Source organism: Manis pentadactyla, chromosome 12, assembly GCF_030020395.1.
Source record: "Manis pentadactyla isolate mManPen7 chromosome 12, mManPen7.hap1, whole genome shotgun sequence".
Taxonomy (NCBI): domain Eukaryota; kingdom Metazoa; phylum Chordata; class Mammalia; order Pholidota; family Manidae; genus Manis; species Manis pentadactyla.
In genome coordinates this window covers 23825582-23840725 of record NC_080030.1, presented here as the reverse complement: position 1 = coordinate 23840725, position 15144 = coordinate 23825582, and the positions used below count along the sequence as shown (strand labels likewise).

The 15144-nt window shown below is 39.8% G+C and overlaps 1 long non-coding RNA gene across 1 annotated transcript in view; it reads left to right on the top strand.

The window, feature by feature from the left end:
• LOC118923022 (uncharacterized) overlaps positions 1–14812 on the top strand; it is a 39227-nt gene extending 24415 nt beyond the window's left edge. Inside the window, exon 2 of the long non-coding RNA XR_008993146.1 lies at positions 13195–14812. This is a non-coding gene — a long non-coding RNA (uncharacterized LOC118923022). The remainder of the gene's footprint in view (positions 1–13194) is intronic.
• Positions 14813–15144: the final 332 nt, after the last annotated feature.

Below are 15144 nucleotides of genomic sequence, written 5' to 3'. Positions count from 1 at the left end.
GGTGGGGCCTCTGAGTCTGACCCAGGTGGCTGCAGAGAAGGCTCTGGGTGGCTGCAGTGGGTGTGACTTCTCTCAGGCCACTCCCCTGCTGTGGGGGGGCACACCAATGGGGGAAAGGATGGCAAGCTGTTTATTGCCATGAGAGGCTTCAAAGCTTCGCTGTCGCCCAGGGGTTAGGGTGCCTGGAGTTCCCCAGGATTCCCAGCTATTGGGCTGTTTGCTGGGACGCTGCCGTCCAGCTGTGAGGTCCCTGTCCCTTTAAGACTTACAAAAAGCACTCACTTTTCTTTTCTCCCAGGGGCACAGGCTGCAGGCACCCTCTCGCTGATTTTACTGTCCCATTTCCCTAATATCCAGCACACCAAGTACTGTGTGTCTGTGCTCCCAGTTCGGATGACTAGGGCTTGGTATTTTGCAGTCCTGGGCTCCCACACCCTCCCCACTCTGACCCCTCTCCTCCTGCTGGGGAGCTGGGTTGGAGGGCACACTCAGGTCCCACCAGGCCCGGCTTGTATCTTACCCCTTTGTGAGGTGCTGAATTCTCGCAGATGTAGATGTAGCCTGGCTGTTGTACTGTATCTTCTGGTTTCTTTTAGGATTAGTTGTATTTGTTGTATTTTCAAAAATACGGTTTTCAGAGATTTCCACTGCCCTACTCACGCCGCCATCTAGGTCCCTCTAATCTCCATGTTATTTTTAATTGAGCCGGTGAGTGGTTTGAGTAATACAGCTGGGTGTAAGATTTCTTTATTATTACATCCCTTCTGTCTTATTATTTTAAAAGTTGACTATCAAACAAAACTGCATATTCTTTAATATGTTTCTTAATGATGGATCTGATTAAGGAGGATTTCTTCAAAATATTTTGGGCATAGGAGTAAGTGTGCAATTTTATAAAGGATTAATCCCATGAAAGAAATAACACTTATTTGGAAGACTAAAAGTCTTTCTGATTTCTGAGAAAAATAAAAATAACATATAAATACATGCATAAGTAAATAGAAACATTTTACCTTTCCACATGGTTAGAAAAGCTGGTGCATTCATTCGAAGTAGGGGAATCATGACCCCCAACAAATAAGAATCCATTGTATGTTGTAACTCCCAGATTTCCATGTCTTTTAGACATAGAAGCATGCAGACTCCATTTGTTAGTGTGTGGGTCAGAGTATTCCATTGATTTGAGGCAGGAACGTCCAGCACATCCACCAATAGCATATAGCCTAGATAAGAGACACAAGTGTGTGTATGTGGATACACATACAGAGAGGGAGAGAGATTGTATTTCCAATTTGTGCATAGAATGAAAGTGAAAGAACCTTGCACAAAGCATTTAAAATTTCTGAATATACATTCTTCTCTGGTAGTATTTTGTAGCAGATGGTCTGACTCTGAATGGATACCTATTTGAAGGCACTTGGAAAGGTCTACCTTATTCCAAGCCTCTCTCCTTTATCATTTTTGTGAAAGTTACTTTGACTTGGTAGATTAAAGGATTCCGTGGGAAATGAAATACAGAGAAAGAAGGGAGATATCAAAAGCATTGACAGTGTTAGTCTGTTGCAAACCAGCCGCTTCAAATCAAACAGGGTCTGCTGAAGGGGAAAATGCTGGGGCTCAGAAGAAAAGAAGACAGAAAAGAACTGAGAGGGTTGACACTCCAATGCGTTGCCAACAAAGCTTTATTAGGGTCCAGAGTATTTATACAGCAAAGAAGGCACACTATTCCAGGAAATAGCATTGTCCAATAGACAATCAAGCCCAGTATTGACGTCAGCGGTATCCGGGCAAAGGTAGACACAGCAGGGCTCCTCCAGTTCCTCCTGGGATACGTAAACGGGATGTTCTTTGTTCTCCATTCCTGCCACATCAGCAAGTGGGGGAAGGGATATAGCCCGGCTCCCAACATTAGTTAACTATGGTTTAATAAAGCTGGAAATTTAAGAAAAGGTAGGCGTTTCCAAAGACCAACTCTAGCAACTTTATAATTTTAGCCAGATTCAACTGCCTAGCACTGGAACCCCTTTGTCTTTATGAACTGCTTTATTTAATGTAAAAAATGGTCACTAACAAAACTGTAACTTAAACATCTAAGGGAGTAAGATAGAGCCAAGGAACAGGAATTTTTTCCTAGAGAGATACATTGTCAATGACATTTCTCTGATAAACTTTACAATGCCAATTATTTTGATGATCAGCATTTTAAATCTAACTTAAAATGAATTCTGCATCAATAAAGAAGATAAACATTTATTAAACCATATGTCTATAACAACACTTCATGCTCAGTTATGAGCCCATTTGTGAGTCAGCAAAAGAAAATTAAATTAGTTGAATTTAATGGTTTCAGCCTATTGGTTTAGTCTCTTCTGCAATAGGGGATGGTTACTGAATCCCATGTTATCATTCAGGTCAGACCAGTGATACTGACAGTTAGGAATCTTTCAAGCTCTAAGACATGGTAAGCCCAGGTTTTCTCTTAACTACAGACATTTCCTACTTCATATACAGGTGCTAAAAAATATCTGTGTTGAAATTTCTACGTTGAGACCAATTACATGACAAAGTATTACCTTTATAAATAGGAAATATGGACACAGAAGACTTTCTCCTGCCACTGATATATCCTGGTGTCTGAAATTCTTATCATTCAAGTTCTTCCTATATGCTAGTTATTGTCTCCAAAGGTCCCTTGTCAGAAAGTACATAATTACTTGGAAGAAGTAACCATTCAGGCTCTTACCAACCTCTAACACCATAGGACCTTAATATATTAACTTTCTCTTATAGGCAAGTGATCAGAAAGAGGGAAAGATTCAGAAAGACGGTACTAGATGTAATTCTAGAGTTGGGAATCCTGTACTCTCAGGAGAGAGTGAGTAGTAACGAACAAAAAGATTTCCCTATTACAGAGACCAAAGTTTTGATAAGTAAAACATAAGTCATAATGCAAAAAGTGGTAGCTTCCTGGGCACAAAATTGGAACTGGTTTGCCTACAAAAGTGCTTTTCAGTTTTACTGTGCACACAAGTTACTTGAGGATCTTGTTCAAATACTGATTCTGATTTAGGAGGTTATTTAGGGTGTGGCTAGGATTCAGCATTTCTTTTTTTTCATGAATTTTTAATGAGGGACATACAATGAAATGCACAAATCTTAGTGTATAGCTTGGTGAGTTTTGACATGTGTATACACTCACGGAACCATCACCCAGAGCAAGATATCAAACCAGTATATCTAAATCTCAGGTAATGCTAATGCTGCTGGTCCCAGGACCACACTTGAGCAACAAGGGACTACAGGATATTTTATTTAATGTTCATTTTAGACAAGTGCTTTCTGTCATAGTTAAGGGAGGATTCCAACAAAGGCCTTTTATGACTGATAACTAGGATGTCCTTGTTACTGGGAATGTTACTTACTGATGGAGCATATCAAGTGCTGTATCACATGACCTGGGGGCAAAGCCCTTGCAGGTTTGGGTTTACTCACTTGCCGTTTAATGCAGCAATGCCAACTGTGCTTCTAGGAGTTGACATACTGCCACGTAAATCCACTGACATCCCTCAGGGTCCCATCTTTCTACAGTATTTAGGTAACTTGATACATCATGACCACCAACAGCATACATTGGCCATTCAAGTGTGGCTACACCTAAAGAATAAAAATAGCATGAGGGCTCACCAGGGTACACCACAGATAAGAGATTTCTGGGAGCCATGCTACTCAAGCTGTTTAGCAAAACGCGGGCTGGAGGAAGACCCCCCAGAAAGCAGGGGCCTTTGCAGCTGGCTCCCTCTATTACCCACCTTGATTTTGTTAATCTCCATTATACTATTGGCTTTGTTTTTGCTTGCATTGTTGCCAAGGGCTAAGCTAACCTTTGCTAAGCAGCACGGAAAGGAGGAGAACATAAACTTTCCAGAAGCTATTCAGGACAGTGGTCCTGAAGAATAGAACACAGAGAGGCCAGATGGCCATCTTGGCATAGAATGCTGAAACCTACAGTTAGTTTTAGTCAAACATTGACTACCCCATCTCCACCTAAGTGGGAATGGCCCCCTCTTTTATTTTTTAATGCTAGTGAAATTAGTGATGACGAGTTTTATTAGAAAATTAGAGAAATAGAGTTATAGGGGAATACTGAATAGAAAAACCCTGTCTGACACTTAATCAATCTTCTCATGTTTTCTTCTGTTTGCTACTTCTATAGCTTTTCTTCTTCCTTCCTAATTACAGCCCTTTATTAGAATTCGTACCTATACGTGAAATTACCAAATACCATAATTTTCCAAGAAGTAAAAATACTTCAAGTCAAGTGCTGGGCCTGCAAGCCACAGGGCATAAATCTGCAAAGAAGTGAAAAGCTAATATTTTCAAAGAACACTACTTCTCTCTCGCCAGCTTTACATCTCCCTGTATGGCCCCGGAAGATGGCTGGTTAGCCAGAGACGGGTAAGATTCCTCACGGGAGGAACAACCTAAGACAGGCACAGTCACAGGGGGGCCATCAGGTGAGAAAATGGGGGCCAACAGAGGTGAGGCTTAGAACCTCACCCCCCCAGTTTTGAGAGAAATCTTCTACACCTGTGGATGTTTTGTTGCCCTTGTTCAGCTTGGATTAATACCTGGTCTGTAGGCACAAACCTGATCATCTACACCTGCCTTCTTACAGTTCTAAATCATGCTTTCTATCTATATCTTGCATCTACCTACTACATCAACATTTAGAAACGTAAAAGAGAAAATGCGAGATTCATATATAAAGTATAAAAATCAAATGAATAATCACATCATATTTGACTTGATTATTTATAGTTTAAGGTTTGTAGTTAAAACAGAAACAAGTTTCTGTGGTATGAATGCCCTTGCATTGTTCACCATGTAAGAACTTACTTAGTTCCTGCAGTAGTGGAGTCATGGAGACCTGTGTAGCATATGTCAGGGAGAGTTTGGTATCCACACAGAAGAAAGGGAAATGTAGATAAGAAGGGGAAATTTAGTTTGCTGCCTACTGTGCCCTATAAAGGGGTATAAGGTGAAGATATGAGTTTATGATTTTAGATTGATTATGAATTTATTAAAACCTCTAAGAATATCTTTGTGGGAAAGAATCCTAGCTAACTGTGGCACTAGGTGACCTATATTTCACCGTGAGCTGATAGACTCCATAGTTACTGCTACATACTGCACGCTCCTGTGGTCACATGCACCAGATAGAAACTGTGTTGCATAGAAACGTAAAACATGAAAGAGTACATGTTGTTAGGAAAAGTTTCAGTCAAGGAACAGAGAATGATCACCTAACACTTGACCAACCATGAATAGATTAGAAAGAAGAAGAAAGAAAAAAGCTTGCCTATACTTAATAATCAACTGCCTATACTAATCAACAGAACAATAAAAATAATCATATCCTTGTGCAAAATGGTATAAATAAAGCTTTCATTGGCACTTTGTTGAGAGACCTCCTCCAACTGACTCCATGTCCTGTCTCTCCATACACCGACTCCGTCCTGCACCTTCGGGCATCCCACCCCTAGGCTGGAGCTGGACTCCGGCAAGGGATATTGTTTAATTCTGCAAACAACTGATGGGCTAAAACTTTGTTTTTTGTTTTTAAATGGTTTTGTGTACATATAAATAATATAATGACCTTGATATGAAACTAAATATGGTCTGTTAATCCTAGGAAACTTTCAGGTTTTAGTTACTGTATCATGAAAGGCCATCTGTTGATAAAATGGAAGTTCCTGTGGCCAGGATTCTCACCTGGCCATGGTTGACTAGCTCACTGCATGCCTGTGGGCAATACATGGCTGTTGACTCTATAAAAAGAGCTCTGCCCAGTACTCTGGGCACAACATGGTGGGCTGCAAGGCTGCAGGAGAGCAGAGCAGAGGCTGTAGTGGTGGCAGTGCCAAGGACAGAGGCCTGGAGGATGGCTGTGCAGGACAACTGTGCATAGAGGCCCAGGGGATGGCTGTGTGGGATGGCTGTGAAGACAGGCTCAGAGGACGGCTGTGTGGACAGAGGGTCCCAGAGGCAGAGACAGGCTTGCTGCACTCAGACTCGCTCTGAGTGAATGGGATTTTAGTGACTGTCCTGCCATCTGGAAATAACGTTTGGTATAACCCTTGCACCCCAAGAACGATTTGCTGTAAATTTCTTTGGTCACATTGAATCTATAGCAAACTTACCCAGGGCTGAAACCCATTGGCAAGACATTATCCCTTTTGTAACACTGAAGTTAAAGGAGGTAGTGAGACACACTTTAACCAGGATATTATAGAAAAGGGAAGCTGATTTTTTTCTGTCATTATTTCAACACTAGGTTTTGAATGTAAGGGGTAGATGAGATATGATACTGAATCTTAAATAAAATTTAGAATTGTAGGCTATCTGGTAGGTATTTCTAAAACTTCTTTATTATAGGGATTAAAAGGAGATTCTCATGGGATAACTAAATAGAGCTTTTTGAGGTTTAATCAGAAGTTTGTTCCATTAGATACCATGAATAACCCCTTTCTAACTGCTGCTTATCTGCTCTGGGAATTCACATAATTGGTTTTCTCCCCTGTAAAGATAAATTCTAACTGAAATAAGCAGGCAATGAGAGGCAACAAATGACTAGTCAGTTTATTTGAGCACAATCCCAGGGGAGGTTCACCAGTCTGAAATACAGGCTGGAGAAGTCGCCGCTAACCAGATAGGCAGGGAGTTTTTATAAGCACAGGGCGGGGAGGGGAAAGTGGGCTGCTCCAGGGGTATGTGGGGAATTTTCTATTGGCTCAGGGTCGGGTGATGGACAGCTAGAGGTCTGCTCCTTCCGTATAGAGGGGATCTGCATCCGGGGTTTGTCGGCACGTCACGGGACTGGAATCCAGGAAGAGCTGTCCGTTCCTAACTTATATGGCACAGAGCTATTTGGTGCTGTCTTTGTTCCATTTGCACTGTCCTCGCTTTCCTCCCTCCGGTGCCTCCAGCCTTACATGCCCCACCTTCTTCACCATCTCAGTCAGTCTCTCAGTGGTATATCCTCATCACCTCTCTTACCTCTTTAGTGATATCTGTGAGATTTGTAAAACTTGCTCTGATTTCTCCACAAGATAAGTTCTCTAAGCTATGTCAAGTAATCACACTGACACAACTGAGCTGCATAATTATATAATCTGTCATTTGCCATAGACAATGTATTAGATAATTTGGGGTAAACGATACCAGACCTTGATCTGCCACTTTGTAGCAGTGTATGTCAGTTCTTAATTGACTTACTAAGGTAATTCTTCTTCTTCTTAAACAAAGGAGCCTAGCATGCAGAAAGATGTACTCTGTCAAATATTCAGGAGAATCAAATTTCCTGACTATTCCAAAGTCTTTACTACATCTTTCTTCAGTTTCTTGGGAATTTCTGGCTTAGGTATAACCTAGAGATGCCCTACAATTTCCTAAATGTCCCTGCCTTGGATCTGCATCTTAAGGCTTTTGCTGAAATACCAATTTGATATTCTGGGAAGGGTCATGATTCATGTGACTAGAAACACAATGTCCATCATCATGTGCTCTTACCTCTAAATTGAGCTTAGAAAAAAAATTCCTGATGTAGTTTTATATTCCTCAACAATTTATTCCTTCCAAAAGTTTTTATCTCTCTTAAAGTAGGCCTTATTAAAATACCAGTAGAAGGGAGACAGGATTGACAATTAAGAGATCTGAAACAAGAGATGAGTTTGACAGGGTTTTACCATTTGTTTAAACTTTTCAGCATGTTGGAGACATTTTGACTAAGGGTTTGGCTAAATCCCAATAATGTGCAGCTGAATTTGTTTTCAAAATCTGTACTAACTATGCATTCTTTAGAAACTAATTTTTAAAAAGTTCTAATAGCAACTGCACATTCTTTAGAGACTATGTAACCCTAAGCTCTTACCTAAGCCATGCCTTGGTGTTGACATGGGAAACATCACAGTCCACATTTTGCCAGTTGGATCAAAACATTCCATAGTATTTAAAGTTTTTAAGCCATCGCTTCCCCCGAGGACATAGAGCTTATTATCAATAACTGCAACTCCAAACTGAAACCTAAGGCTACTCATGGTGCTATTATGTTGCCAGCTGTTGGTCCTGAGGTCATATTTTTCAATTGTATGTTTACCTATTAAAGAGCATATTGGACAAAGTTAAAAAAAACATGGATAAAAATGTTCAGATTTTATTTATGTACCTATAATTTATAGCATAGAATCAGTGATTGCAACTCAAAGTAAAGCAAGTAGACCAGATGATTCTCCAACCTGGCAGGCAAGAGAAGGGTAATATTTTACCACTCCTGGATCCTAATGAGAGAGTGTGGGGAAGTTGGGGTTCCTATGGCAGGATCCTCACTGAACTTAAACCACCTGATGATGTGACTGACCTGTTGCTATGCTACCGCTTCCACACCTTTAGGCAATAAGCTATTATTACGCTATACAGAGAGCTCAGCCCAGTGCTCTGGGCAGAGGCAGAGACGCTAGTGCTCGACCTACTGCCGGGAGAACAAGCCAGGTAGTGAACCCTTTCACCCCCCAAAGAACCTTTTGCTGTCAATTTCTTTGGTCACATTGAAGCCATAGGAAACTTGCCCAGGGCTGAAACCCATTGGCAAGAAAAAGATTGAGGATGAAATAGTTTATTTACTACATATGTCTTACACGCTCATAATGGCTTCTTTGGCTATACTATGCTACTGGTAGTACTAACACAGGTGGCAAACAAAAAATTATCTTGGAATCTATCACTGACTTATTTACCCATCCACTATATTCATTCAATATATTATACATATTATTGTACCATTCAATATATTAATATGTGCCCTTTTAAAATTCAGCTTGGGGTTTTAAAATATGATTCAAGTAATATAGAAATAAAATGTATAAGCACATATGACTTGATTGTTTTTCTGACCCACTCTGATGTGTGATCAAGGACTAAGTGATGAGAACCAAAGCAGTTCTCATGGCTCGGAGCCGCCTTCACATGGTTTTGGCATCCTTGAGAAGTGTCGTGTCCTTAGGCTAGACTCAAGGCCGGATAATGATCTTCGAGTTCACTGTAAGTTCATTTCATCAATAAATATGAGGAGTGCCTTTTCAGCATTTCTCTTCAGCTGTTACACCTTGAGTACCCAGACTGGCCTTTTCAGGTCTTCGATAACTCGTCGCGTCCCCTCTTATCTGTGGGTTAGAGGCGGGAAGGGGAACAACAAGTGGCACCCGAACGAGGACGGTTGAAACTCAGAACAGAGACCGATGAAACTCAGAACAGTGACATTTGAAACCCAGAGTGGGGAAGCTCTGCTCGGGTGACCCTTGAAAAGCCAAGCAGGCAAGCTCTGAAGATCGTCAATCCGGTAGGTCTCCCGGGAAATCACGCATAAGGATAGGATCAAGACATCAGGGACACTATAATGGGCCAAACTGAAACTAAAGGAGCTAAACTGGAGGATGATTTAAAATGACTCCGTGCCCTCCTAAAAACAGGTGTGAAAACTTCTAAGAAGGATTTTGCCCAATTGCATAAATACATTAAAAAATAGTTATTGATTGCCACCACAGGGAACGCTCAAGCAAACTGATTTGGTTAATGTTATGAGAGATTTTAAGAAAGCTCATAGAGCGATGCTATTTCTGTATCTGGTCTTTATGTAATTTGATTACTCTCGCTTTGCAACCTTAACAAACTCCCCCTTTTAAGGGGCTCGCTCAAGATAACCTCAGAGGTGAGTATCAGCAACTAAGTCTGCCTTTTCTTTCACTTCCCTTATAGAAGGAAGTCATCTGTGGCACATAGCATCGGGCGCTCCTCAGCCACTTAAATGGGACTAGCCTGGCTGCCAATCTCAAAGTCTTGCGTGACAGGTTCCCCTGCATCTCCCTCAGTGGATCCCCCGTCTCCCTTGGGAGCTGGAAAAGTCAGCCAAGTGGAGGACAGGATTCCCTTTCAGAGGCATCTCTTTGTACATGAGGGACTGAGGAAAGCCTTGGGCAACTGTGAGAGTCTAGGCTGAGGCTACACTTCAGCGGCTTCTCAAAGGCCTGTGTGTCTGGAATCAGACCCCGACAGCCCGACTGGGTATCCATGAGGAGTGTCTCTCTTTCTGTCTCTGACTTCCAGCCTGCTTCTTCAGGCTTCCCTGGCCTCTGAGTGAGGCAGGGGACGTCCCTAACTTTCTTCTGACTTCATCAGTTTCACAGGACCCTATGCTCACCACCGCAGGGTAGATCATCTACGCTTCGCTCTTATTCCTGACTTAATACTGTACTTTTTAATCCCATCAAAATGTGTCTGGGCATCCTTTAGCCACTTAAAAGATGATTAGCGTCAGCTACCAGTCTTATGTCTTGGGTGAAAGGTTTCCTGGTGTCTGCTGCTCCTTGATCTCCTGCCTCTGGACATACGGGAATGTCAGGGAGTGGCTGAGCTGATTTCCTACTTTCCTGTGCTCATCTGCAGACTATGAAGACAGACCAGACCAAGTAGACTGTGGTCCTTAGATCTCATCTCTGGCTGATTGATCGATCCTATGGCACTGAGGGAACCTCCAGCTAGGCTGCTGTCTATGCAAAACATGCAAATGATCCCCAACCTCTTATCTCAGAGATCAGATTTCTTGCAGTGAGTGACTAGCAGGATAACTCCCAGGCAGTGGGAGAAACTGGTGTTTAAGAGCATAAACCACATCATAAATGTCCATGGCAGCCTCTGAATTTTATCTCTGGCCTTGGGAAAAGTTCCCCTGCTCCCCATTCAAAGCAGTCCTCTTAGGCCTGTGCCACTTTCTCCTGTGTAATGTAAGTGAAGCCTGTGAAGTAATTAAGCTGAACCCTCAGACCAACATGTAAATACCTCTATTTATTAACTCCTTTCCTTAGAGGCAGTCATCCTTGGGCTAAGCATTTCCTTTTCTGCAGCCCCAGGGAAGCAAAACAAGCCTGTGACTCAGATCAAGACTCTAGCAGCGAAAAGTCAGACAGTCCCTGCTTTTATCAGGCAGCCAGGGGCCTCTCAAAGAATGACTAAAGCTCGGCAGAAAACACTAAGGAAAAGTAACTGGGAGCAATTCGATCCATAATTCTAAAAAAGAAGTGTCTTGCCTTCTGCACACAAACCTGACCTCAGTACAAACTCTCTGATTAGAGAGGCTTGGCCCCTGAAAGAAGTATGCAATATAATGCTATGCAGCTAAATATATTTTGCCAGAAGGAAAGAAAATAGTTAAAAGTCCTGTGAACTACTACAATATGGAACTAGTGTTCTAAATTCTTTTAGTGAAATTCTACTTATTAAGTTCATCATTATCTTTGAATATTGGAAGTTTTAAACTAGACTCCCTGAGATAGAAGAAATTTATTTTTTACAATACTGGCTTTAACTGGTGCTTGAATTGTACTTTTATTTCATTTCCAGCTCCCTGGACACACAAGGTGTCTATCAGCTCAGAGCCTTCATGGGACCTTTTAGTCTGGGGCCGTCTGAACCTTAACCCAGTTATGTAAACTGCTCACCCTTAGAGTGTATTCTTGAAAACTAAAGTACTTTTAATCAAGTAAGCTAAAAAAAAGGAAGGCAATTGAATATTAGTAACAAATCTTTATGTCACTTTTTCTGTCTGTGTATATGTTTTTTATAGGAAAAATGTTGATAACTGTGTAGTCATTACATCTCAATCTGTATGTTTGTGTGTCTAAGTGTGTAAATGAAAAATATTTTCCTATCTTCAGATGGTATTGGTAAAAATTGATTTAAAGACAAGTGCTTGTGAAAATTGGGCATTCTAAAACTTCCAGAAAATCTAGTAAAAAAATATTAAGCATTAATGCTAATTTAAGTTTAACTGAAACAGACATGTCTTTATAGCTATCAGCTGCCAAAGTTTACTCAAAGTCACTTAAGTTAATGTTACCTGTTAAATATTTCAAGAAGATGCTTAAAGAAAAGCTTGACTTTGATGTTTGGTAAAAGTTTTATAAGTAATCTGGCATGGTTGCTAAAAATAAGTAAACAAGTGTAGCAAATGAACATCTTAATAATAATACCGTATTAATGTATAACAGTGTATATATCTGCAAACAGCCTGATAATTTTTGTGCTAACCAAAATTCTTAAAGTTTGCTAAGTTATATAGACATATTTTATGCTTAATGAGAAATTGTGCTGTAAGGCACATTTCCAAAAATGATAAAATATGTGCATAGATGTGTCAATCTGAGGAATGCTGGTGTAACAGTTTACAATGGCCTTTTTTCAGTGTTCACTGAAGGTTAAAGTACCAAATGGTTTTAAGTTCTAATGAAAACTACTTAATATAATAAGGAAAACATTTCTGTATGCTAAATAATGTATGTTTTAATAAGAGAAGGTATAAGGAATATAAATGCATTGTATTGAAAGCAAAAGAAGATAACTATTCAAAAGTATAGCTGTTTGTTTAAAGACAGTGAATACTGAATGTAAAAGGAAAGTTGTAAAAAGTTTACAAAAATTGATAGTCATGCTATGTGAAATTAAAGCAAATAAATCTTGATATCAAGTATACAGCAAGACTAGAATTTTTTTGTTAAAAGAACAAGTTTATTACTCTACCTTTAATGTTGAAAGATTGTAAAAGGTTTTCTGATTGTTTATTAAAACAGTTTCTTATGCTTAAAGTCTCAATGACTTGTCTGAGTACTTAAGAAATTGAGATTTTAATATTAAAGACTAAGCTAAGTTGTTAACAGCTGTGTAACCTTCTGTATTTGCTTTTATCATCATTCTGGTTAAATAATAATGTTATTTCATAACTATAATTCTATTAAGGCAAGTGCCTTAAAAACTTTAGTCAGCTTCCCAAGACCAAAATTTAAAAAGTACTTCTACCTTTAGTTAGATCTGATATTTTCCAGAGGGCCCCTGTAACATGTCAGTGGAATTTCTTTTCCTCATCAAGGAAAATATTTTATTGATTTGGCTTATTTACCTGATATATACTTACCTGGAAAGCGCTGTCAAAAGAAATAATGCTAAACTTTATTATTGAATGTTTCATGTTACAGAAATATCACTCTTCCCTCCAAAGCTCTTACTCCTGATGCCCAATTAAATTTACCTGTTAGCACTACTATAATTAGATTGTGTATGTATTCATTGTACTCATGTACTCTCTTACAGTAATTCTACAATCAATGTAAAATGGTCTTCTAAGTATAGACTTCCAAATGGCTGAGTATTTTGGTGTAATAACAAAATATATCAAGACCTTTCTTCACACTATCAAGGTGTTTGTGGCGTGAGATGCATTCTTCCTGCCCTAATAGATCATCCTGGATATAAGCACAAGAGACTTCTCTGAGCTCTTCCATCTGATTGCGATGACTTGAAACTTTCAGATCCTGCCACTGTTGATGTTGCAGCTGCATCCTCCTGCCAGTTCCTGGACGTGTCATAGGAATACAGAAAGAAATATCCAAGCTGGCCTGTGCATACAGTAAAACAACAAATCTGCCTGCTTCTGTATTATCTGAACTCAACCAGGAACTGGGAGAAGTACAAATTGCAGTACTTCAAAATTATGCTACTATAGACTATCTATTGTTATAAGAACATATGGGATGTGAACAGTTTCCAGGAATATGTTTCAGTTTGCCTGATTTTTCTCAAAATATTCAATATCAATTAGATGATATCTGTCATATCGTCAATAAGTTCTCACAAATGCTTGAGTTATCTATGTAGTTTTCTTGGTTTCATTAGATATGGCTGGTAATTGTAAGTCTGCTTTTGTTGTGTATCTGTATTCCTGTTCTGTTAATGTATGTATGCAATTTAATTCGTAGTTTGTTAAAATCTATACATGCTTATGTTACTCTACAAGAAATCATGTCAAATAATTTTCTCATTCTCTTCCATCTGCTACTTCTATAGTTTTTTTCTTCCTTTCAAAATACAGCTTTTTATTAGAATTCGTGCCTTATACTTAAAATTGCTGTGCATCATAATCCTTTTTACTGGCAAAGATGTCTTAAAGCAAGTGCTGGACATAGGCCACGGGGCATAAATCTGTAAAGAAGTGGAAAACTAACCTTTTCATAGAATATTGCTTCTCTCACCTACCAAATTTACATCTCCCTGCATGGCCCTGGAAGATGGCTGGTTATCCAGAGACGGGTGAGATTCCTCAAGGGAGGAACAACCTAAGACAGGCACAGTCACAGGGGGGCCATCAGGTGAGAGATTGGGAGCCAACAGAGTTGAGGCTAAGAACCTCACCCCCGCAGTTTTGAGAGAAATCTGCACCTGTAAATGTTTTATTGTCCTTGCCCAGCTCAGATCAACATTCAATCTATAAGTATAAACCTGTCACCTGCACTTACTTTCTAACTGCACTAAATTTATCTTTTATCTTCATTCTGCTTCAAGAATGAAGTAAATTCAAGAAATAGACCCATTAGAAATTTTCTACTTATTGTACTCATATCTATGCACTAAAAGGTGAAATGTAAGATTGATAGGATTAATACATCATTCATGTAATATGGAAATTAAATGTATAAGCACACATGACTTGATTGTTTTTCCCACACTGATGTGTGATCAAGGACTGAGTGATGAGAACCAAAGCAGTTCTCATGGCTCGGAGCCACCTTCACACACAAGGTTTTGGTATCCTTGAGAAGCGTCGCTTCCTTGGGCTAGACTCAAGGCTGGATAAGGATGTTTGAGTTCACTGTAAGTTCATTTGGTCAATAAACATGAGGAGTGCCTTTTCGGCATTGCTCTTGAGCTGTTACACCTTGAGTCCCCTGGCTGGTCCTTTCAGGTCCTCAGATATCTCATCGCATCTCCTCCCTTATCCGTGGGTCAGAGGTGGGAAGGGGACCAACAAGTTGTGTGTATGCTTAACTAAAATGCAAATGACTTAAGGAACAGGAATGATAATTCCTTTTAAATAGGTCTTTCATGTTAATTCATAGGAAGTTTCATGATGGTGACACAAAGGATTATAATTAAGAATAAAATTAATTGATATTAAAATATGACATTGAGTTATTACCTGCTTTATGTGTTAATAGTTCATTTTCTATTCAATTACTGAAATACCAAGTTTACTACCATAGTATG